Consider the following 25,506-nt stretch of genomic DNA (forward strand, 5'->3'; position numbering starts at 1 on the left):
ACCATGAAACTAGTTCAAAAATGGTTCAAATGGCTCTGAGCACTATGGGACTTAACATCTTAGGTCATCAGTCCCCTAGAACGTAGAACTACTTAAACCTAACTAATCTAAGGACATCACACAACACCCAGCCATAACGAGGCAGAGAAAATCCCTGACCCCGCCGGGAATCGAACCCGGGAACCCGGGCGTGGGAAGCGAGAACGCTACCGCACGACCACGAGATGCGGGCATGAAACTAGTTTTCGATACCATTATCCGTTACCGAGATGCAAAGGTTCAAAGTCACCGTAATTATTGTAATGGATCGTAAATGGTGAAAAACTTTGAGTCAGGTGCGGCGAATTAATAATGCCGAGAGTGGTATAAACTGCATCCGAGAATTGGGCATTCCGTGCAACGGACGCATCTCTCTGGAATAAGTAACCAAATATGTACATTTGAGGACTCTGTGTGAAACGATTACAGAGATCGGACGTGTTTTTTGCTCGAGAGATTTTGCTATTGTTGTGCGAAGCTATTAAGCTCAGTTCAGAGACCGTGGCTGCGGTTACCCTTGACGCTGCATCACAGACAGGAGCGCCTCCGATGGTGTACTCAACGACGAACCTGGGTGCACGAATGGAAAAACGTCATTTTTCGGATGAATCCAGGTTCTGTTTACAGCATCATGATGGTCGCATCCGTGTTTGGCGACATCGCGGTGAACGCACATTGGAAGCGTGTATTCGTCATCGCCATACTGCCGTATCACCCGGCGTGATGGTATGGGGTGCCATCGGTTACACGTATCGGTCACCTCTTGTTCGCATTGACGCACTTTGAACAGTGAACATTTCATATGTATTACGATCCGTGCCTCTACCCTTCATTCGATCCCTGTGAAACCCCACATTTCAGCAGGATAACGCGCGACCACATGTTGCAGGTCCTGTACGGGCCTTTCTGGATACAAAAAGAGTTCGCCTGCTGCCCTGGCCAGCACATACTCCAGATCTCTCACTAATCGAAAACGTCTTGTCAATGGTGGCCGAGCAACTGGCTCGTCACAATACGCCAGTCAATACTCTTGATGAACGGTGGTATCTTGTTGAAGCTGCATGGCCAGCTGTACCTGTACACGCTATCCAAGCTCTGTTTGACTCAATGCCCAGGCGTATCAAGGCTGTTATTACGGCCAGAGGTGTTTTTTTATGGGTACTGATTCCTCAGGATCTATGGACCCAAATTGCATGAAAATGTAATCAAATGGCTCTGAGCACTATGGGACTTAACAGCTGTGGTCATCAGTCACCTAGAAACTTAGAACTACTTAAACCTAACTAACCTAAGGACAGCACACAACACCCAGCCATCACGAGGCAGAGAAAATCCCTGACCCCGACTGGAATCGAACCCGGGAAACCGGGCGTGGGAAGCGAGAACGCTACCGCACGACGAAAATGTAATCACATGTCAGTTCTAGCATAATATATTTGTCCTATAAATACCCGATTATTATCTGCATTTCTTCTTGGTGTAGCAATTTTAATGGCCAGTAGTGTAATTGTGCTGAACGATCTTCGTATCGAAATAAACATTTTAGAGATTTCAGGTGGAGCAGTTCCGACGAGGAGTATCAGAGAGATCGACGCTGCTGGACGTACATCTAACTCTCCTGTGGTATTTAAAACCAAAGACTTATTTATATTCTTTAGCTTTTAAAAGACTGAAGCTAAAAACTAAATAAAACCACTGGAAATCATAACTAAAAATACCAAAAATAAATAAGTAGCAGGGAATTTTCTTAAACAAAGTTTCTTAAATAAATACATTAATTAATTGAAATATAATAAATTATGTGCGTAATATATGCACTTAATTTCCGGTCTGAGGCGTTGATGTAGTTTTAACTGACGTACTGAACTCGTGGTAAATGTGCTACAGTCATCGCAAGGGTTCCAAGCCACTACAGACTGTTTTTTTAGTCAGCATTTTTTCACCAATTAAACTATATGACGCGGTGTGTCTGTGTAACGGGGAATACGCTCACACTGGTACTGCAGAACCGAGCTGGGTTGCGCAGTAGTTAGCACACTGGACTAGCATTCGGGATGGCGACGTTTCAAACCCGCTTCCGGCCGTCCTGATTCACGTTTCCGTGATTTTCATAAAACACTCCAGGCAAATACCGGGGTGCTTCCTTTGAAAGGGCACGGCCGACTTCCTTCCTCATCCTTCCCTAATCCGAACTTGTCCTCGTTGTCCACGGGACGATAAACACGAATCTCCTCCTACTCCTCCTGATATTACATTGACAAAAACTGGCTAAAAAGAATCTTAACATGTCTAGAAATAATTTAAAATAACTGAAAATATTATATAAAACTGGAAAGACTACAAACTCAGTAAAATATAACAAAAAAGCTGTTTTACTCTTTTAAGATAAATGTAATAAGTCGATAGTTTTCGACGAATTGCGATCGATGAGTAAAGTATAAAAAAACGTAGAGCAAACCATTTCGTATTAACCTTATATTATGCGTACTTATGTCTTGTTTATAGTGTCAAAGAAAATAAATGTGTTGTAGTATGTAAATGAACTGCGACAATTTTAGTGACCTATAGAATTCGTTTTATACAGTCAGTTCCACAAGAGAGGGTATGCCATTATCTGTATGAAATAAAAAACGCTTTTAGAAATATAGATTTACATATAAATACGTGTTATTACTATTAGGACAATTACCTAATAGTTAATCTAATCGGCGCCATTATCGATTATACGAGAGCTATTCGGAAAGTAAGGAACGATAGGTCGCGAAATGGAAACCACAGTGAAAATGAAAACTGTTTTGTTTGCAACGGTTAGCTAAACCTTCCAGCTACTTATCTACACAGTCGACGCTCAGAGTTAGACATCTGTCGTAGCGTTGTACCAACTTTTCAATTTCCTCGTTATAGAAGACAGCCTCCAGTGCTTTTCAACAATTTTCTACTCTGGGCTGCAGCTCGTTGTCTCTGTCAAAATATTGACGTCATAGCCAGAGGTTCATTTGAGCAGAGATGAACCTCAGGGGTAGCCAATTACGGGCTGTATTGTGGGTGATCAAACACTTCCCATCGAAAACGCTGCAGGAGCAACTTCATTGCCCCTGCAGAGGGCGGCCGAGAATTGTCGTGTAGAACGAACCGCGTGGCAGTTATGTTATGTGGATTACATAGCTTCAGGCGAAATTTTTCGCCAGGCCCTCATACTTGGCGGGAGACTCTAGTTTCTAACCATCTTTACGTTCACACTGTGAGCTCAGAACTGAAAAGGGCGACATGATGGGATCGACGGGCATTCTAGACACAGTGCCCAACACATCTGTGAAAAACTTCAACAGATTTTAATTGTATTTTCCATTTCGCGACCGGTCGTTCCTTATTTTGCGAATAACCCTCGTAGCTTGGGACCTTTTTGGTATGCTTTTCACGAGATTTTCTTCGTGTCCTCTCGGTAACGATCTCCACATCGTCCTGATTTGATATGACAGCTGCTTCAAAGTATACATTGGCTTTCTTTTAAGCTTATCATAATATACGATCAAACATTTTCGATCGGATTTGCAACTGGAGACATTGCTGGCCAATCCATCGTGGACACCCCATTGTCTCGTTTCCACGCCGTACAGAGACGGCTGCGATTTTTCGGATCATTATCCTCTTGAAGCTCCCAGTTTGCCTAGTTCGAAACAAATAGCTTCTTAACGGACATCAGAAGGCATTTTTGATAAATATGTAAACATATAAATAAGTGACACTTCAGATATTTTGCACTCATTTTAAGCTGCAACGGACAAAACAAAACATTCAGCTCTCACGCTGTTTATCTACACACTGCGCGTAAGCGCATTGAGTACAAATTCGAGAACATTACTAGAGACATCGCTGCGGAGGTTACATTTAAAATTATGGCGTACACTTTCTTGTGGAACTGCCTGTATAAAAAGCACAGCTTGCTATAGCAGGGAAGAGAAGGGAACCAGCAGAAAAATGTTCATGTCAGAGCACAAAAAAGGCGAAAATGTTCCACTTAAAAGGAATGATAGAATTGTCGGAAACCAGGCGTCTCAATTCTCATTCCGCGTTCCTTTCCGAAAATGTAGGCGTGCCAACGTATTCGGGCTTTTTGTGCTGAAAGAGAGTAGCAGAGAGACAGTGACGGTGGAGGAGAGAGGAGACAGCGATGGTGGGAGAGAAAGAGAGAGGAGAGGAGATAGTGATGGTTGCAAAGAGAAAGTGGAAGTGAAAGATAAAGAGGAAGAGAAGGAGAAAGAAGCAGCGGGAGAAAGAGAGAGATATGAGAGTGGGGATGGAAAATTCAGATGAATGGACACCGCCCCAGACTGGCGAACACTAACAAATACGTAAAGAGGGAGGAGGCACATTCTGAACCGAAATTTTAAAGTAAGTTGGACCCCCGACACCAGAACTGTTAAGCTTTCGAGGTATGGTGGAGACTGTGGCAGTAGGAAAGAAAGATAAAAGGATGCTGTGGTAATGGGGTATACTGTATATCAATAGGAGAAAAAGGAGGCAGTGGGAGAGAGGCATACACTGACGAGCCAAAAGATTATGGCTACCTTGAAAATAATATCACTAGCTTGTTTGTCCGTCTTTGTATCGAAATACATCACTGATTCTGGCGTAAATAGGGTCCGACAGTTTGTTGGTAGGTTTGTGGAGGTACGTGGAATTAAATGTCTACGCACACGTCACATCATTCGCGAAAATAACGGTCTCGTGAAACGCGTACGATGTGATGGCACCCGATAGCGACCCAGATCGACTCCATAGGATTTACAACACCCGAATCTGGTCGCTGAGACAACGAGAGTTCGCTACAATGCTCAAACCACTGTAGCTCGGTACAGGCTCAGAGACACGGACGATTATACCACTGAAAGGTGACATCGCTGTCGGGGCAAACATCAAGCATGAAGGGATGGAGGTGGTTCGCAGCTGCCTGTGTCTTCAATTTTCACCACAAGTCCCATGCAAGCGTAGGATACTGGCTCCCATAGCATAATGCTGCTCCCACCAGCCTGCGTCCGTGGCGCGCTGCACGTTACGAGCCGCTCTTCACCACGATGACGGCGTTTGTGGAGACGACCAGCGACCTAGTGTAGTAAAAATATGATTCACTCGAAGGGCCGACAAGTTTCCACTGATCGACTGCAGAATCCCGATGGTCTCGTAACCACTGCAATCGTAACCGACGGAACGCCGATTCTCCTTGGTACACAAAGCGGCTTAGAACACTGTTGCAGAGACAACGCAACTATCATGCCAAATTTAAACAGACACAAAATCCCCAAGATTGGCGGTCTTTTACAGAAGCTCGAAATTTGGAGCAGACTTCAATGTCAGATGCTTATAACAGTATCCACAACGAAACTTTGTCTCGAAACCTGGTAGAAAATCCAGAGAGATTCTGGTCGTATGTGAAGTATGTTAGCGGCAAGAAACAATCAATGCCTTCTCTGCGCGATAGCAACGGAGATGCTATCGAAGACAGTGCTGCCAAAGCAGAGTTACTAAACACAGCCTTCCGAAATGCCTTCAAAAAAGAAGACGAAGTAAATATTCCAGAATTCGAATCGAGAACAGCTCCCAACATGAGTAACGTAGAAGTAAATATCCTCGGAGTAGTGAAGCAACTTAAATCACTTAATAAAAGCAAGTCTTCTTGTCCAGACTGTATACCAATTACACCGCTGGTCATTAAAATTACTACACCACGAAGATGACGTGCTACAGACACGAAATTTAACCTACAGGAAGAAGATGCTGTGATATGCAAATAATTAACTTTTAAGAGCATTCACACAACGTTGGCACCGATTTCTCATACACAAACAGCAGTTGACCAGCGTTGCCTGGTGAAACGTTGTTGTGATGCCTCGTGTAAGGAGGAGAAATGCGTACCATCGCGTCTCCGACTTTGAAAAATGTCGGATTGTAGCCTATCGCGATTGCGTTCTATCGTATCACGACGTAGCTGCTCGCCTCGGTCAAGATACAATGACTGTTAGCAGAATATGGAATCGGTGGGTTCAGGAGGTTAATACAGAACGCCGTGCAGGATCCCAACGGCCTCGTGTCACTAGCAGTCGAGATGACAGGCAAGTATCCTCATGGCTCTAACGGATCGTGAAGCTACGTCTCTATCCCAGAGTCAACATATGTGGACGTTTGCAAGACAACAACCATATGCACGAACAGTTCGACGACGTTTGCAGCAGCATGGACTATCACCTCGGAGATCATGGCTGCGGTTACCCTTGACGCTGCATCAGACAGGAGCGTCTGCGATGGTGTACTCAACGACGAAGCTGGGTGCACGAATGGCAAAACATCATTTTTTCGGATGAATGCAGGTTCTGTTTACAGCATCATGATGGTCGCATCCGTGTTTGCGACATCGCGGTGAACGCACATTGGAAGCGTGGTATGGGGTGCCATGAGGTTACACGTCTCGGCGCTTTGAACAGTGGAGTTCGATTTCAGATGTGTTACCACCCGTGGCTCTACCCTTCATTCGATTTCAGCAGGATAATGCACGACCCCATGTTGCAAGTCCCGTACGAGCCTTTCTGGATAAAGACAATGTTTGACTGTTGCCCTGGCCAGTACATTCTCCAGATCTGTCACCAATAGAAAACGTCTGGTCAAAGGTGGCCGAGCAACTGACTCGTCACAATACGCCAGTCACTACTCTTGATGAACTGTGGTATCTTGTTGAAGCTGCATGGGCAGCTGTACCTGTACACGCCATCCAAGCTCTATTTGACTCAATGCCCAGATGTATCAAGGCCTTCATTACGGCCAGAGGTGGTTGTTCTGGGTACTGATTTCTCAGGATCTATGCACTCAAATTGCGTTAAAAAATGTAATCACATGTCACTTGTAGTATAATATATTTGTCCAATGAATACCCATTTATCATCCGCATTTATTCTTCGTGTAGTAATTTTAATGGCCAGTAGTGTAGGTTCCTTTTGGTGTATGCTAATGGATTAGCTCCATACTTAACAATCATATACAACCGTTCGCTCTAAAATGGTTCAAATGGCTCTGAGTACTATGGGACTTACATCTGAGGTCATCAGTCCCCTAGAACTTATAATTACTTAAACCTATCTAACCTAAGGACACCACACACATCCATGCCCGAGACAGGATCCGAACCTGCGACCGTGGCAGTCACGCGGTTCCGAACTGAAGCGTCTAGAACCGCTCGGCCACCGCGGTCGGCTGTTCGCTCGGCGAAAGACCCGTACCTGGAGACTGAAAAGTTGCACAGGTCACACCAATACTCAAGAAAGGTTGTAGGAGTAATCCAATAAACTACAGCCCATATCGTTAACGTCGATATACAGCAGGATTTTGGAACATATATTGTGTTAGAACATAATGAATTACCTAGAAGAAAACGGTCTGTTGACACACGGTCAACATGTGTTTAGATAACATCGATCCTGTGAAACACAACTAGCTCTTCATTCACATGAAGTGTTGAGTGCTATTGACAAGGGATTTGTCATCGATTCGGTTTTTCTGTATTTCCGGAAGGCTTTTGACACTGTATCACACAAGCAGCTCGTAGTGAAATTGCGTGCTTATGGAATATCGTCTCCGTTATCTGACTGGATTTGTGATTTCCTGTCGGAGAGGTCACAGTTCGTAGTAATTGACGAAAATCATCGAGTAAAACAGAAGTGACTTCTGGCGTTCCCCAAGGTAGTGTTATAGCCCTTTTGCTGTTCCTTATCTATGTAAACGATTTGGGATACAATGTGAGCAGCCGTCTTCTGTTGTTTGCAGATGACGCCGTCGTTTACTGACTAATAAAGTCGTCAGAAGATCAAAACAAATTGCAAAACGATTTATAAAAGATATCTCAATAGTGTGAAAAGTGGCAGTTGACCCTAAATAACGGAAAGTGTGAGGTCTTCCACATGTGTGCTAAAAGGGACTCGTTAAACTTCTGTTACACGATAAATCAGTCTAATCTAAAAGCCGTAAATTCAACTAAATACCTAGGTATTACATTACAAGCAACTTAAATTGGAAGGAATACATAGAAAATGTTGTGGGGATGGCTAACCAAAGGCTGCGGTTTATTGGACGATCTACTAAGCAGACTGCCTACACTACGCTTGTCCGTCCTCTTTCAGAATACTGCTGCGCGGTGTGGGATGCTTACCAGATTGGACAGATAGAGCACATCGAAAAAGTTCAAAGAAAGGCAGCACGTTTTGTATTATCGCAAAACATGTGAGAGAGTGTCACAGAAATGATACAGGATTTGCGCTGGAAATCGTTAAAAGAAAGGCGTTTTTCTTTGCGATGCAATCTTCTCACGTAATTCCTATCACCAACTTTCTCCTCCGAATGCGAAAATATTTTGCTGACACCGACCTACATAGGGAGAATCAGAGCTCGTACGGAAAGATATAGGTGTTCATTCTTTCGCGCGCTATACGAGTTTGGAATAATAGAGAATTGTGAAGGTGCTTCGATGAACCCTCTGCCAGCATTTAAATGTGATACGCAGAGTATCCATGTAAATGTAGATGTAGATGACGATGGCGTAGGGGTGGTCTGCTGCGGAGCTCCGTGTTCAGCACTGTACGATGAACGGTGTGCTCCGAAACACTTGGCTGTGCACCAGTATTCTCTGGTTTCGGTAGAGATGCCACGGATCACCGTGAAAGTCGCTTATCTCAGTGGATTTCCAAATTTGCGACCCATTTCTTCGCTAGGGTGACTCACCATCCGCCTCTTGCCCGCTTACATACTTTTGTTGCCGCGTCGCGTACCCGCAAAGCCACCAGGAGCATTTATCTTCCCAGTGGGCAGTAATCATAATGTTTTAGCTGACCAGCGTTATAGACAGTGGCAGAGTGAGCTGCTGAGTATGTAGGCTTAACTACAAAGAGACACTGGGCAAATGGATTTAGTATGTTCTATATTACAAAACCGATGGTATATTTCCCATGCCAAAATTTTATGGTGAAGAAGGCGGAATGTGGATTGAGTCAGCTGTTTCCCCACTTTTCTGTCAGGATCTTTTAAAAAGTAACATATTCACCTTTTTTGTGCCTCGACAGGAGCTACACTCCTGGAAATGGAAAAAAGAACACATTGACACCGGTGTGTCAGACCCACCATACTTGCTCCGGACACTGCGAGAGGTCTGTACAAGCAATGATCACACGCACGGCACAGCGGACACACCAGGAACCGCGGTGTGGGCCGTCGAATGGCGCTAGCTGCGCAGCATTTGTGCACCGCCGCCGTCAGTGTCAGCCAGTTTGCCGTGGCACTCGGAGCTCCATCGCAGTCTTTGACACTGGTAGCATGCCGTGACAGCGTGGATGTGAACCGTATGTGCAGTTGACGGACTTTGAGCGAGGGCCTATAGTGGGCATGCGGGAGGCCGGGTGGACGTACCGCCGAATTGCTCAACACGTGGGGCGTGGGATCTCCACAGTACATCGATGTTGTCGCCAGTGGTCGGCGGAAAGTGCACGTGCCCGTCGACCTGGGACCGGACCGCAGCGACGCACGGATACACGCCAAGACCGTAGGATCCTACGCAGTGCCGTAGGGGATCGCACCGCCACTTCCTAGCAAATTAGGGACACTGTTGCTCCTGGGGTATCGACGAGGACCATTCGCAACCGTCTCCATGAAGCTGGGCTACGGTCCCGCACACCGTTAGGCCGTCTTCCGCTCACGCCCCAACATCGTGCAGCCCGCCTCCAATGGTGTCGCGACAGGCGTGAATGGAGGGACGAATGGAGACGTGTCGTCTTCAGCGATGAGAGTCACTTCTGCCTTGGTGCCAATGATGGTCGTATGCGTGTTTGGCGCCGTGCAGGTGAGCGCCACAATGAGGACTGTATACGGCCGAGGCACACAGGGTCAACACCCGGCATCATGGTGTGGGGAGCGATCTCCTACACTGGCCGTACACCTCTGGTGATCGTCGAGGGGACACTGAATAGTGCACGGTACATCCAAACCGTCATCGAACCCATCGTTCTACCATTCCTAGACCGGCAAGGGAACTTGCTGTTCCAACAGGACAATGCACGTCCGCATGTATCCCGTGCCACCCAACGTGCTCTAGAAGGTGTAAGTCAACTATCCTGGCCAGCAAGATCTCCGGATCTGTCCCCCATTGAACATGTTTGGGACTGGATGAAGCGTCGTCTCACGCGGTCTGCACGTCCAGCACGAACGCTGGTCCAACTGAGGCGCCAGGTGGAAATGGCATGGCAAGCCGTTCCACAGGACTACATCCAGTATCTCTACGATCGTCTCCATGGGAGAATAGCAGCCTGCATTGCTGCGAAAGGTGCATATACACTGTACTAGTGCCAACATTGTGCATGCTCTGTTGCCTGTGTCTATGTGCCTGTGGTTCTGTCAGTGTGATCATGTGATGTATCTGACCCCAGGAATGTGTCAATAAAGTTTCCCCTTCCTGGGACAATGAATTCATGGTGTTCTTATTTCAATTTCCAGGAGTGTATGATCATTTTTACATTTTTCCGACAACAACAATAAACCGGATAATAAAGACCGAGTTTTCAAAGTGCAATTAGTAATTGATTATCTTTCCAAAACGTTTAAAGAAACGTTTAATGTAAGTCAATACATCTCAACTGATGAAGGAATGATACAGTGGAGTGCACAGTTAAATTTTAAAGTTTACAATCCGTCGAAAATCACGAAATATGACATACTCATTCGGATGCCGTGTGATTCGAGTACGGGATACATTTCCTCATTCAAGATATATTCCGGCGCTGGACAACCTTAAGCACAAACAGTGATGGAACTATTGACACCTTCTTATGGAAAGTGGCATCACCTCTGCATGGATATAACGGTGTTCAACTTGCAGAGAAATTACTTGAAAAGAAAATTCGAGTTTGTTGCACTATACGGCAAAATAGAGGATTTCCGGAAAAATTCAAGCGCGCAAAAGTCAATGCGTTTGAAGCTTGTCATCCACGGAAAGGTAACAAGCGGCCGGCGACAAGCCAAGTAATCCGAATTGCCGCTGCCGGCGCCAAGCGAATAAATTTGTACGAGACGTGCGGACGGCAAAGTGTTAATTTAGTGATTGATGCGAGGGCAGGCGACAAATGCTAAACAGTTAATGGTAGCTCATAGGTATAGAGGGATTTTCTTCATAACTTTCGCAGATCATCATTCCATTTCAATAAAAAGTTAATATTTTGCGCCAAGATGGGGTTTTTCGTTACAAGTCAGCCGTGGAAACTTAAACGGAGCCCTGCGTGCGGATACGCTAGAGAAGTCTTATGACGTAGTGGGACCGAGTAAACTCCCCAAACATGTGAAAATGAACACAGTTACTTCCGTTCTCAAAAGCAGCACGTTTCCGACCAACTGACTGGTTTCCTTGACTAACTGGGTCTGGAATACCATCCAAAGCTGTCGGTCGGCCTCATTCAGTCGGTTTGATGTTCCACAGGCAATTCGCGGTTAGTGACAGTCCGCCTCCAGGCCACATGGCCCTACATCTTTGGAGCCATCGTGTTGTGCATGAGGTGTCAGATGTTCAGGAAAAGCTGCTTATTTTGTGTAGCAAAACACTTCACAGCATTGAAACTTCCTGGCAGATTAAAACTGTGTGCCGGACCGAGACTCGAACTCGGTATATGTGCACTTGTCCGCGGAAGGCAAAGGTCCTGAGTTCGAGTCTCGGTCCGGCACACAGTTTTAATCTTCCAGGAAGTTTCATATCAGCGCACACTCCACTGCAGAGTGAAAATTTCATTCTGGAAACATCCCCCAGGCTGTGGCTAAGCCATGTCTCTGCAATATCCCTTCTTCCAGGAGTGCTAGTTCTGCAAGGTTCACTGAAGAGCTTCTGTGAAGTTTGGAAGGTAGGAGACGAGGCATTGGCAGAATTGAAGCTGTGAGGATGGGTCCTGAGTCGTGCTTAGATAGCTCAGATAGTAGAGAACTTGCTCGTGGAAGTCAAAGATCCTGAGTTCGAGTCTCGGTCCTTCACACAATTTTAATCTGCCAGGAAGTTTCGTATCAGCGCACACTCCGCTGCAGAGTGAAAATCTCATTCTGGACTTCACAATATTGTTACTGGCTTGTCACGACAATTTCATACCTCGGAATTACAAGGCTAACTAGTAGTTATGATCACATCCGGAACATCGACGTCTCAAGACCGCCGTTAAAGTCAATGCTCGACCTAATACTGTCGTGTACCATCACCAGTCTGAACTTTCTCTTTCATCCTGAATTTTTCATGTTTATTTCTGGGTTCGTAAGTATGTGTAATTTTTTTCGGTATTGGCGGAGCGCTCTCTACTGTTCCTATAACCAGTGTTCATCTACTGTAATAGCACTTTTGACACTCTTTTAAATGCTTTATATTTATTAATTGCATGAGTCTTTTTATAAATGTATTCAAGGGTCTCTAAGAGTCACCGGCAGCGGTGGTCTCGCGGTTCTAGGCGCGCCGTCCGGAACCGTGCGACTGCTACGGTCGCAGGTTCGAATCCTGCCTCGGGCATGGATGTGTGTGATGTCCTTAGGTTAGCTAGGTTTAAGTAGTTCTACGTTCTAGGGGACTGATGACCACAGCACCCATAGTGCTCAGAGCCATTTGAACCATTTATTTCTCTATGAGTCTGTAACCGACTTTTCTTTAAGTAGTGTTGCGCTGTCGCCTCCTGTCTTTAATTTTAATCATACTTGCCAATATCACGTGTGACCAACCTGAAGTCAGGTGACTCAAGCCTGTCTACGAGGAGAGTTCCATGCTTTAGGCAAAGGTAAGGACTGCGAACTGCGGTGGTAGAGGTGCTCGTTTCATACCACGCAATGGACAGACTATACCATGATCCAGTCGTGCTGAAGTCATATCGCGAGCAGTGTATGGTTGAACAAGAAAGATCGCGAGTGAAAACAAGTAGTCAGTAGTGCCTGTTTGCGACACCGCTCGGTGAACGCTGTAGTGCACTGTGCGTAAACACGCACCAGATGCCTGGAGAGGAACCGTTCCCCGGGGCAGCAGCGACGTCGTGTGAACGAAGAACGCACTGCTCGTGAATTGTAAGAGGCAGTGGTGAGCTGGCAGCGAAGGCGACAACTGGGCACAGGTCGCTCGAAGTCAGCAGTCGTCGGACTTTGCGCGTATGACTCATTGTGATAGCGACATGCAGAACGTGCGTAACATCGGAAGCTATTTTTGTTGCAGCACTCAGCAACGACTCGTGTAGTAATGTGTGTGTGCAAACATTTCGTCTGCTCGACTCATTATGTTTTTATTGTCCATTTTTTTCTCTCGTTTATTTTATTTTATTTAGCGTGTGGCATTTACAGAGTAAAATTGCGCACTTACTATTAATTAATATAACAAACGAATTACAAATATATTATTAAATGATTGATTGCAAACAACAATATGCGAAAAATTAGAGAGACAGCCACTGCAGCTATTACAAGTCCACATCCAAGCAGGTCACCCACTGCACAGCACGTGGAGTAGCATTCATGATAACCCTCCATTCTCCTTCAAACCTCCTCGCAGGACATTCGAAGATCAGGTGAGGCGTTGTTTGTTCTTCTGCACCACAGTCGCATCGTGGGTCATCAGTGAGTTTCCAGTTGTTGAAATTGCCCTTACACCTACCGTGGTTAGTCTTCACACAATTAAGTCTGCACCAAGTTCTTCAGGGCATTTGCATTCCTTCCATCGGTATCAAATGGTTCAAATGGCTCCGAGCACTATGGGACTTAACATCTGTGGTCATCAGTCCCCTAGAACTTAGAACTAATTAAATCTAACTAACCTAAGGACATCACACACATCCATGCCTGAGGCAGGATTCGAACCTGCGACCGTAGCAGTCGCGCGGTTCCGGACTGAGCGCCTGAACCGCTAGACCACCGCGGCCGGCCCATCGGTATCGAAGGATCAAAATCAGTGATGAGAGGATGGTGATTATTTAGCGACCAGTATTGCCTCCATTCCCTTGCTATGTCGTACCTTTCTGGGAATGGCTGTTGTGCGTCAATCGCTCATTGCAGAATGATACTTGTAACTATCTCTTGCCTTATGATTGTTCAGGTGGAATACGCTTACCTCAGTTTCATTTGGATTAGGGCAGAGCCTCCATTTCGTATAATACTGGTTAAGAAGTTGAAGGTCCGTTCACAGAGTAGCTTCCCCCTCTTCGAATGTCTTGCTCTGAGTGGCTATTGCAATGTCACCATTATAGCAAAATTTTTGCGATTTAATCGCTGGTATGTCACTCGTGTATACGTTGAAGAGAAGGGGAGCCAACACTGATCCCTGTGGGAGCCCATTGTTTATTGAGTAGGATTTACTCGTAGATTGACCTACGTTCACTCTGAAGTAGCGATTTTTCAACATGTTTTCCAGAAGCTTAGTTGTCTTGCGGCAAGGGATCGCTTTCTTCAGCTTGAGTATGAGTCCGTCGAGCCTGATGCTATCACAGGCGGCCGAGAGGTCCACAAAAGCCACACGGGTTATTTGGGCCCTTTGTAAGCCTGACTCAGTGTACGAGGTTAAGGCAAGGACTTGTTCACAGCAGCTCCGTTTGTTCCTAAATCCTGCCTGGTGTGCGGGAATTAGTCTGTATATGGATCATATATTCTGTTGTACAGCAGTCTTTCTAATAGCTTGTAGCAAATGCTCAAGAGGGTTATTGGCTGATAGCTAGCTGGGTCATCCTGTGGCTTTCCTGGTTTTAAGATTGCGGGGATTTTGGCTATCTTGAACTGATAGGGAACCCGGATGGTGTTCATGATGTCACAGTAGAATTTCTCTCGTTGGCCCATTGCGTGTCGTCTTCATGCCCCACTCTATCAGCCCATCTGACCCTCAGCCTCATCTAACAGCACGTTTCAGATGCTTCTATTATTCAATTTCTATCCTTCCGTTGTAAAACTTTCGCATCAGTACTGTTCCGGGTCAGAATAGCAAGGGACTGAAAATTAGAAAATTTTATTAAAACCCGTTCGCCTTGCTACAGGCAAAGTACAGTCACGTCAGAGGCAGAGACAGAACCAGGAAATAAGCGGTATGTCGCAAGTGGGTCACACTACGTCACATTACAACACCGCACCGAGAGAGACAGGACGAGCCCAGCACAAAATAGCACGGGGCAGCAAACCAACGGAAACGTGACACGCATCTTTGTTAGCTCTTAAGAGATGTCGAAAGAAATAGTACCTGTTTCATAAGAACCAGTATCAAAGGACCTAAACAGCGGTTAAGAGCCTGTTAAGCGAATAATCAGTATAGCCTCACGTTAGCTCCCTTTAAATACCCGAGATCTCCCGCTTTCAGACAGTAGATCATGGGGATCGGCGGTGTTCACAGTAATAGCAGTCCATTCCATGATAAGATACTGTAGCGAATCTATGTCCTAGATAATGTATGAATGCAGAGTCTTGCGGCGATAACATAGAATAAAATGTTCTCGGGTTTCCAACCGCGTAAATCGCTTAAAACAACACAAGGTTTCGGCCAAGCACTCCTTGGCCATTGTCAACTGGTATGACTGCCAGTGGGCTGTTGGTGCGCCCTTATATACGCTAGCTGCCGGCTGTGACGTCACTGGTGCCCGTGACACTGCCATATATGGGCATGTTTTGAGTCGGCGTTGGATGTGCCCTCTACAACCGCGCGATCGACGGATCCCACGCAGCGCTGAACTGCAAGCCACCGTCTCTATTCAGGGTGTTTGCGGAAATTTTTATTTCAATAGCTTCCTTTATTAAACTGTCCCAGAAGCCGTTAGTGCGAGCCACGACAGAGGTACCGTTTTCTAACGCATGCTCAGCTAACGCAGATTTCTCTGGATAGCGTAGGCGATAATACCTCTCACGTTCTTTCCTGTGCGCACTGTTTGTCCGATGTACTTCTGGCCACACTCACAAGGTATTTCCTAGACGCCAGGTGTTCTGAGACCTACTGCGTCTTTAACTGGTCTCAGTAATTGACGGATTTTCGTTGGAGGCCTGAAGATTGATTTGATCTTGTGTCTTTTCAACGGGCGGCTTATCTTGCCTGACACAGAGCCACAGAATGGCAGCAAAGCAAGTTTATTTTCCTGCTCTTCGTTGGTGGTCTTATTCTGATATTTCCCAGAAATAACTTCTTTCACTTGATGGGCGCTGTAGCGTCAGAGGTGCTTTTCAAGTACCAACTTCTATCCTGATTTTATTCAGAGGTGTCTCTGCTCGGCCCCTCTGTAATATGGAGCGTACATCAAGTATAACTTTTCACGAAACTTTACTAGTCACGAAGTTCATATTTTTGGATATCAGAAATTGTTTATTTTAACTGACAGGCCTTTTGCTTTGCAGGCTTTCCTACTACGTCTTCCTTCTATTTCCCTCCACAAATTTTGTTTTCGAGGTATCTGAATTCAACCAACTTCTTCGAGAGTCTCTTGTCTAAGTTTAACATTCATCCACCCAGGACGGCCTTTATGTGCGTACTGCCGCCATCAGCTAAAACGCTTTCCATCTCATGGAGCACCCATATCATTCCTGGTCACTTCTGCCAACTATTGCTGTAACTTATAGTTGCTTCTGGGTGTTCTCCAATGTTCTTTTCTGAAATGCATTACAATGGCAGTCCGCCACAGCTGATTTTTATGACTGCTACCAGCTTCAAGCACAGCTGATTTTCAGACAATATCTAAATATAATCAAGCTATTACCAGTAGATCCATTTGTACATATACATATAAACGTATAATATTTGGTTGTACAGTAATTTCGTACTGACGCAGTAAGATCGGAATTACTATTTTTCGCATATGATACACATTCGTTTTGTTATATTTCTGCACGTTTCTTATATTATCGATTTATGAGTCAGAGGTAATGTTTGCTTTTAGATTATTACCTGTAATGAAAATCAGTTTATACCATACATGAAATTTAGGACTGTCTTCTGTTCTGAATTATCACTTAACAATAAGAATTTTGTCGAAATTTTCAATATATTTTGTATTCTGACTTCTGTTTGCTCATTTAGGGTGTTATTTCGATATTTTTACAAATGTGTGTAGATTTCAATTTGGTGAAGTAGTTTTCATTTTGTTCATATATTCTTCGTATCTTAGTAAATTTTCGTGTGTTTGACTAATGTAGAACATGTCACTGCATTTATTTCTGTGTGTTCCTGATTTGTTGCATTTCTGAGGTTTGTCTGCTCTGTTCTTAATCTTCATGTCCAGTTTATTATTCTGTGCAGAAGCTAATTTTAACATTAGCACTACGAAATATGTTACTTATTTTATGAGAAATATTTCCCAAGTATGATATTGAAACGAATTTATCTTTTTTCTTTCTTTCTACTTCAGTTAGTATTATTTCTTCATTTTTGTTTGCACATTTGGCCTTCATTTTATGTCTATAGATTTTATTGACTATATTAGGATCGTAGTCGTTAGCTGCAGCTAGAGTTTTAATTGTATCTAATTCTGTTTCAGTACTTCCTTTAGTAATGGGAACTCTAATCACACCATCTATCACAACGTGAACATACATGATGAGTTTTGTATTATACAGTCATTTGTTTTCGGTTAACAAAGTATTCGAATTTGTGGATACGACTATCATTAGAAATTTTAATATCTAAGAAGTCTACGTTCTTGCCTGATCCATATTCTATGGTAAAATTGATGCCATTTCCATTAAAGAGAATAAGGGTATCATAGATCTAACCTCAGTAATAAGTGACTATCAGCCCATTGGAATGATTACTTCTTTTTTAAAAAAATGTTTGTGACCTAAGAAAATATTTTCCAGGATCCCTGCAAGAAAACTTCTAACGGTTAAAATAACCTCGCTCCTGGTAAAGTGAAAGAATTGTATAATAACACTATTTATAGGAGAGTTATCAGTTCGTATATTTCTGGTTGCCTAATCTTGCCAAATTTCGGTAGATTACTTTTTATAGTGTTCGTGGTTTATATATTTGGCATATTTATGTACACATTAGTGACGTATAATGAGATGAATTTTCCATTTTCTGCTATTTCTGCGTCTTTTATCTGATTAATTATGTCCATGCGGTTCTCTCTAATCTCACAATACTATTCGATCTGAAAAATTCTCCTGTTTTTATAATGTAGCATCCTCCAGGTATGACTACAATTGTATCACTTTTGTCTTGTTTTATTGGTATAGCATTGTGTTATCATTATTTATCGTTCATGTTTGTGAAGTTAGTAATTTTATTAATATTCTAACATTATTTGTGAAACTCTTTATTCTCCTAAGACAGCTTATTACTAAAACTTGCGATTATGCTGCTTATTCTACTTTGCACAGTATGAAGATAATGCACTAAACAGCCAAATCATTGAAGACCAATCAGGAATATATACATTAAATGTGAAGACTGGCGTGTTCTACGCCAGACAAAGATGGCGAAACTTTACAGAAAGACACAAAGTAATCTTCGTAATCTGGCAAAAAATGAGGATAGCATCCTAAACGAACAAATAGAACTCAGAAATGTAAAATGTATTGAAAACATCGACAAAGTTCTTATCGGTGACAGATGAATTATATCAAAGATAAAAATTTAAAAGCAAACCATACATATGACACATAGATCGAACATGTAACAACATGCACAAGTATAACGAAACCAAAGTACATTATATTTGAAAAATAGCATTTATAGCTTATTGTGTAAGCAATAAACTATAATACGCCGAAATATTGTGTACACATACACAAACACACACACATTATATATATAATATATGTGTGTGTGTGTTGACAATAGTTCGCTCATATTTAGCTAACCATGCTCAAAACTGGTAGAAGTATACAAAAATATTAAAAAAGCAGTTGTGGTGGTCTATCATTACAATCCGTAGCTAGATCGGTCTAAGGCGCTGCAGTCATGGACAGTGCGGCTGGTCCCGGCGGAGGTTCGAGTCCTCCCTCTGGCATGGGTGTGTGTGTTTGTCCTTAGCATAATTTAGGTTAAGTAGTGTGTAACCTTAGGGACTGATGACCTTAGCAGTTAAGTCCCATAAGATTTCACACACATTTGAACAATTCGTAGCTGCAGAATGGCATTCAAAAGAACCAATCAAGTTACTTTCACTTCGTGTACAATGCTTCGACGACAGAACGACTCAACATCTTCAGGTACTGCGAACTGTGCTGTTAGTTTGGTATCCCATCAAGTCCAGGGGCCATACAACCGTCGAGCGATTTCGGTTATTTTTCTATCCCATGGTTACTGATTCCGATATCTGTCGTTTTGACGCTCGTGCCCTTGTGGAAAACGTCCAGGTGAGCTTATAATGTAGAGTTTCTCGGATGGTGTCCATTTCCTTAGCGACATGTTGTTAGGCTTATGTTTCTTTTGTCGCTTCGTTTCGTCTCGAGCCGCAGGAGACTCAGTCACAGACTGTAAATACATGTTGTTAGTTCTCCAACGCTTACTGATTAGAAAAATGAAAACTCGGAATACTGTGCTACAGATGGCGGGACAGCTGGACTCTTATGCGTAACTGAGCGACGGTCGGCTGAACTTTGCTACAGATCGCCGAGTCGTGGCGAAGTGGTATTTTACACTGGTGGCCATTAAAACTGCTACACCACGAAGATGACGTGCTACAGACGCGAAATTTAACCGACAGGAGGAATATGCTGTGATATAAAAATGATTAGCTTCTCAGAGCATTCACACAAGGTTGGCCCGGTGGCGACATCTACAACGTGCTGACATGAGGAAAGTTTTCAACCGATATCTCATACAAAAACAGCAGTTGACCGGCGTTGCCTGGTGAAACGTTGTTGTGATGCCTCGTGTAAGGACGAGAAATGCGTACCATCACGTTTCCGACTTTGAAAAATGTCGGATTGTAGCCTATCGCGATTGCGTTCTATCGTATCACGACATAGCTGCTCGCGTTGGTCGAGATCCAATGACTGTTCGCAGAATATGGAATCACTGGGTTCAGGAGGGTAATACGGAACGCCGTGCTGGATCCCAACGGCCTCGTATCACTAACAGTCGAGATGACAGTCATCCTACCCGCATGGCTGTAACGGATCGTGCAGCCACGTCTCGATCCCTGAGTCAACATATGGGGCGTTTGCATGACAACAACCATCTGCACGAACAGTTCGACGACGTTTGCAGCAGCATGGACTATCAGCTCAGAGACCATGGCTGCTGTTACCCTTGACGCTGCATCACAGACAGGAGCGCCTGCAATAGTGTACTCACGACGTACCTGGGTGCACGAATGGCAAAACATAATTTTTTCAGATGAATCCAGGTTCTGTTTACAGCATCATGATGGTCGCATCCATGTTTGGCGACCTCGCGGCGAACGCACATTGGAAGTGTGTATTCATCATCGCCATACTGGCGTATTACCCGACGTGATGGTATGGTGTGGTGTTGGTTACACGTCTTGGTCACCCCTTGTTCGCACTGACGGCACTTTGAACAGTGGACGTTACATTTCAGATGTGTTAGGACCTGTGGCTCTATCTTTCATTTGATCCCTGCGAAACCCTATATTTCAGCAGGATAACGCACGACCACATGTTGCAGGTCCTGTACGGGCCTTTCTGGATACAGAAAATGTTCGACTGCGGCCCTGGCCAGCACGTTCTCCAGATCTGTCGCCAATTGAAAAGTCTGGTCAATGGTGGCCGAACAACTGGCTCGTCACAGTACGCCAGTCACTACTCCTCATTTCTCAGGATCAATGCACCCAAATTGCGCGAAAATGTAATCACATGTCAGTTCTAGTATAATATATTTGTTCAATTGTAAGATGTCGTGGTCTCCTCACCTTAATTGCTTACATATTCCGCCCTCACAATCATATTCCGCATATCAAGACGCTTCATTCGAACCCGAACTCAATAAGATAAAGTCAATGTTGTATGAATTCATGTAAACGATATGCAAATATCAAGTGCGCACCGGGGTTGAAATACTCAAGGCTGGTGTACACACATAGATTCCAGACATGACGGTCACAGGAGCTTTTATTTTGAGAGAGGCAGACCACACACCGGGAGGCCGGTCCCTTCAGAGGACGAGTCAACCTCGGCCGCCCATGGAGTAGACAGCGTGTGCCCAAGTGAAAGGGGGAACAACTTCGTGTTCGGCTTAAAAGCAAATTCCGCTACATTGAGTGAGAGCGTCCAACCTATGCATTCTTTACACACAGCACGGAGTTTCAGAGATTTTCACAGGCAGACAGCATACGCCAAACGCCGATACTACAGATTTCTGGATTGGTCGCTTTAAACGAAACGTCATTCTCCCGTTTTACAAGAGCAATGCTGATTGGCAGACGATATTTCTGAAGCCTTGAGCTGAAGGAGTAATGAAGAGACCGAAAGATATACCTCTTCACGTCTGACGTGGAGAGGCGCCGCTCTGTTGTCGCTCTTGAAGCGAGGAACAAGTCTCTCCTCAGTACTTCACTGGGAGAACACCTCTGTCGAGTGCGAAACGAAGTGCGACTCTATATTGAGTCCTTGTGATTAAGTGTTGTTCACTGTGTTGGCCAACACACTTATTGTACGGTGTGAATGGACAGAGTTATAGTTTAACGCCTGAGAGCGAATTTTTGAGTGGCATCACAGTGGACTGGTTATCTGACTGGCTTACCACGCCAATAGTTAGACTAGGGGTGAATAGGAATCCTTGACTTCATCAAGGCGTAGGGAGAGTTTTATTGGCGAAGGTCAATCCAGATGGAACGAGAGTTATCTTATTTGTCAGCAGCGAGCGGTGCAGACAGCAGTCATCGTAGCTTACGGCATTGTGGGCTGCAGCTATTGCGAGCCCCATATTTCCTCCACAACAGTACACTTCACTGCATTTCACACGCGACAGCCTCGACCGTGCCTAGCAACATTGTAAAGGATAATTATTCAAGTTGAGTAGTCGCGCCTCTCAGCCATTCTGCCAAGTCAACAACCATCTTAAACTTTGCATAGAAATTTCATTAGCGAATCCTATCCTTTAGAGGTAACTTCACATTCCGAAAAGAACCAGGATATAACTTGTTCAATTCATAACTAAAAGTGCCATTGTGATTTCTCAGAATGTTTGCAAAATAAATAATAATTTTCGTTGGTTTCATGTTTTTCTTACACTAATTAGCACTACTCCAGTACCCTAGTATCTCACTAGTTACATAACAAATTTTGTGAATTTTTGTGTCATATCCTTACAGCGGACGACTACAGAAGATATTTATTGCTCAGAGTTTTTCAGGCATTTCTCTTTAGAACGTTAAGAGCGTCTGTCTGACTTCTGTAGTAGTGTGGGGGTGGAAATTGTATCTTGCAAAAGCCACAGGGTAAAGGGTACATCTCAGATTAATCCGTTGTGCAGAATAACAGAACAGCAGACCAACCCCACGCTCACACAGTGAATACCCGTTTATCATCTGCATTTCTTCTTGGTGTAGCAATTTTTATGGCCAGTAGTGTATTTTATTCGACGAATGAGCTAGCGCTCTTATTTTTATTTAATACCACAGTCCACAACTTGTGTTAGTACAGTCTTCCCCTTTTCATTTTTTATTTGTTTGCAATTTTCATATTACACTTACCATTACTAACCCCTTTTTAGTAAATAAAATCCCTGAGACAAGATTAAGCACTAGACACAGTTGGGCGAGGCACGACTTATTTATAATTGTGATTCAATGTAGCCGTGACGTCGGGCAGCACATGACTGATTTCATGCCCAACAGCTAAACTTGCTGTAAAAAATACACTGTGCAAAACAATTAAAGGATAACTTTTTCGAAACCAGGTCAATGTCTCGCATTGTGATGCATAAGTTCGAGATTCGCCTCAAAGTTGCCTACAACGTTCCTCTGTAATGGTGCAAGAGCGTGGCGTCCTGCGACGTCGTCCTCGGACCCAGTGACACTTCGGACAGCAAGGTGTCGCTACATGCGATGAAAAGGTCACATCTGAGGAGTTCGTGTGAGGCGTACGGTGGGTTAATGATGCCACATCCGCACCCCATTTCCACCACAGTTCGGCTCAGTGCCACCATGGACGTCTCACATCTTGGGAAGATCGTCACACTTCCTCTTATCCATATTTCATCCTTAATTTTTACAGTTCTGCGATTGAGGTCAAAACCGCAACGTCGAGCATTAAAATCACGCGGTTTTCTTATGGGTGGCCAAGGAAATCATTTCAGACACACCACTGTTCAGAATCGACACGAAGAGACCTTAGTGGGCAGCATAAAGGTCGTCAGTGAAACCATCCCTTTCCTGAGGGCATTGATTCCCACACATTTCATGGCCTGAAACGACAGTTCGTAATGCTGTAACGAATAGGACAACATTCTTGGCAACTTTCGACATTGCTGACATTGCCCCCGGACGATTTATCCCGTCTCTAAGAACACTGTGAGTCTGCAACCCCACTGAAAGTGACACAACTCCACAACTGCAATTTACTCTCTGCTCAACAGATGGAGCCATGTGGAAGGGGGAGGGGGGGGGGACGATGACGGCATAGACACTTGTATGAATAAAATGGCAAAGGGTTCCTCTAAAATCACTCATTTCTGCAATACCCTTGGTACCACCTGCCCATCTTTGTCAAGCACTTTAAAACTGTGCCTGAACAGAGACAACTCATGGTGGAGTCCTAAATGCCTACAGGCACACAACCTCTTGGCATTCCTCTGATGCTCGATACCCACTAGCAGGGGCTAGAAGAGCAGTGTAGCCTGCCACCAGCCGTCTAGGACTCCATCACGAAATCTCCCTATACAGGTATATTTTAAAGCGCCTAACAAAGAAGAGGGGAGAGGGGGACACAGGGAGTCTCACCAGAAACTGGCTGGTCTTAGAGGCCTACAGGGATGAAGTACAACAGGGATTTCCAGTTCCTTGGGAGCGATACAGTAGCTGTGAAGGCCCTGTAGGACCTCCGAAAAATGTTGGCTAATGGGGTTCTGGTGACGCTGTGATAGTCGTAGCTAGACAACAGTGGATCAACAACCAGCTTTCAACAAGGTAACAAGCCTCAGTAAGGATGAATATGAAAGACAACGATCCAGCAAGGCAAATGGACGACGAATTGGAAATTCGAGCATTGGAAGACTGTCAGAAAAAGTAGGAGAGATAGTGGATATGATGGAAAAGAGAATGGTAGGTATTATAGGCATGGCAGAGGCAACATGGAAAGGAGAAGCCAGTAGGGAACTGAGGAAAGGTTACACATAGCATTGGAGTGGAAATGAAGAAGGAGGAATAAAGGAGTCGGCGTTTTTGTGAGAAATTGTCTAAAAGAAGAGATACAGGGGATAAGCGACAGCATAATGAAGACCAGAATAATGACGAAGGGAAGAAATATAGATGTTCCGTTTATGGCCCCAACTATTGGAATGTACATCTCAAGAGAAGGAGTACTTTCAGGAAGAACTACAAAAGCAGTTGAAAGGACAAAGGATGATAGTCATGGGAGACTTGAATGCACATGTAAGAGGTTAAAGATAAGGGTTCGAAAATACACTGGGAGCAGGAGGAAGGTGAACCAGAAATGAAGAAGTAAAGTGCATTTCTGCAAGAGGAATCATTTAGTGATAGGTAACTCATGATTTCGGAAGAAAGGCAGGCACAAAGTAAGCAGAATTTGAACGAGGGTTGGAAACAAACTGAGGGAAGAACTGCATGGCTTCACATCTGGGAGGTCAACTGTTCATCTCGTATTTGCAGTGAGACAGCTCCAGGAGCACCACAATAAATTTGGGAAAGACTTTGTGATGTCCTTTCTCAATATAGAAAAGGCATTTGATAGTGTCTGTAGCAGAAAAATCTGGGAAGCACTAGAATAGAAGAGAGTTAAAAAAAGAAACAACAAGCAGAGTGGAGGAGGTGTACTATGGAAGCTTGAGTTATGTGAAAGTGGGAAATGAAAGAATGGATAGGTTCCAGCAAACAAGTGCTTTGTCACCTCTCCTCTTCCTCTTCATTGTGATCTTGGAGGAGATGATGACTAAAGAGGCAGGAAAAAAACTGGAGAAGATGAGATGAAAGCAATGGTGTTCATAGGTGACTCGATAATCTGGGGAAACAGGGAGGAAGAGACTTAGGAACAGCTGTATGCTTCGGTAGAAACTATGAGACAATATGGAATTAAATTTAATGTAAAGAAATGTGGGATCCTGGTTACAACTAGGAAGACAGATAGACCAAATAGCGGAATAATGATTGGAGGTGAACAACTGAAGAAGGTGAAAAGTTTTAAGTACTTCGGAAGTGTGATAGAGGAGAAGCATTCCGGCATAATGTTAGGAGCCTGATTTTGTATGAAGATGTCCCACAAAAAAGTCACAGAAATGATATATGGAAAGTATTACATCCCAATACTGAGCTATGCATCGGAACATGAGTA

Source organism: Schistocerca gregaria, chromosome 7, assembly GCF_023897955.1.
Source record: "Schistocerca gregaria isolate iqSchGreg1 chromosome 7, iqSchGreg1.2, whole genome shotgun sequence".
In the NCBI taxonomy this organism is placed as follows: domain Eukaryota; kingdom Metazoa; phylum Arthropoda; class Insecta; order Orthoptera; family Acrididae; genus Schistocerca; species Schistocerca gregaria.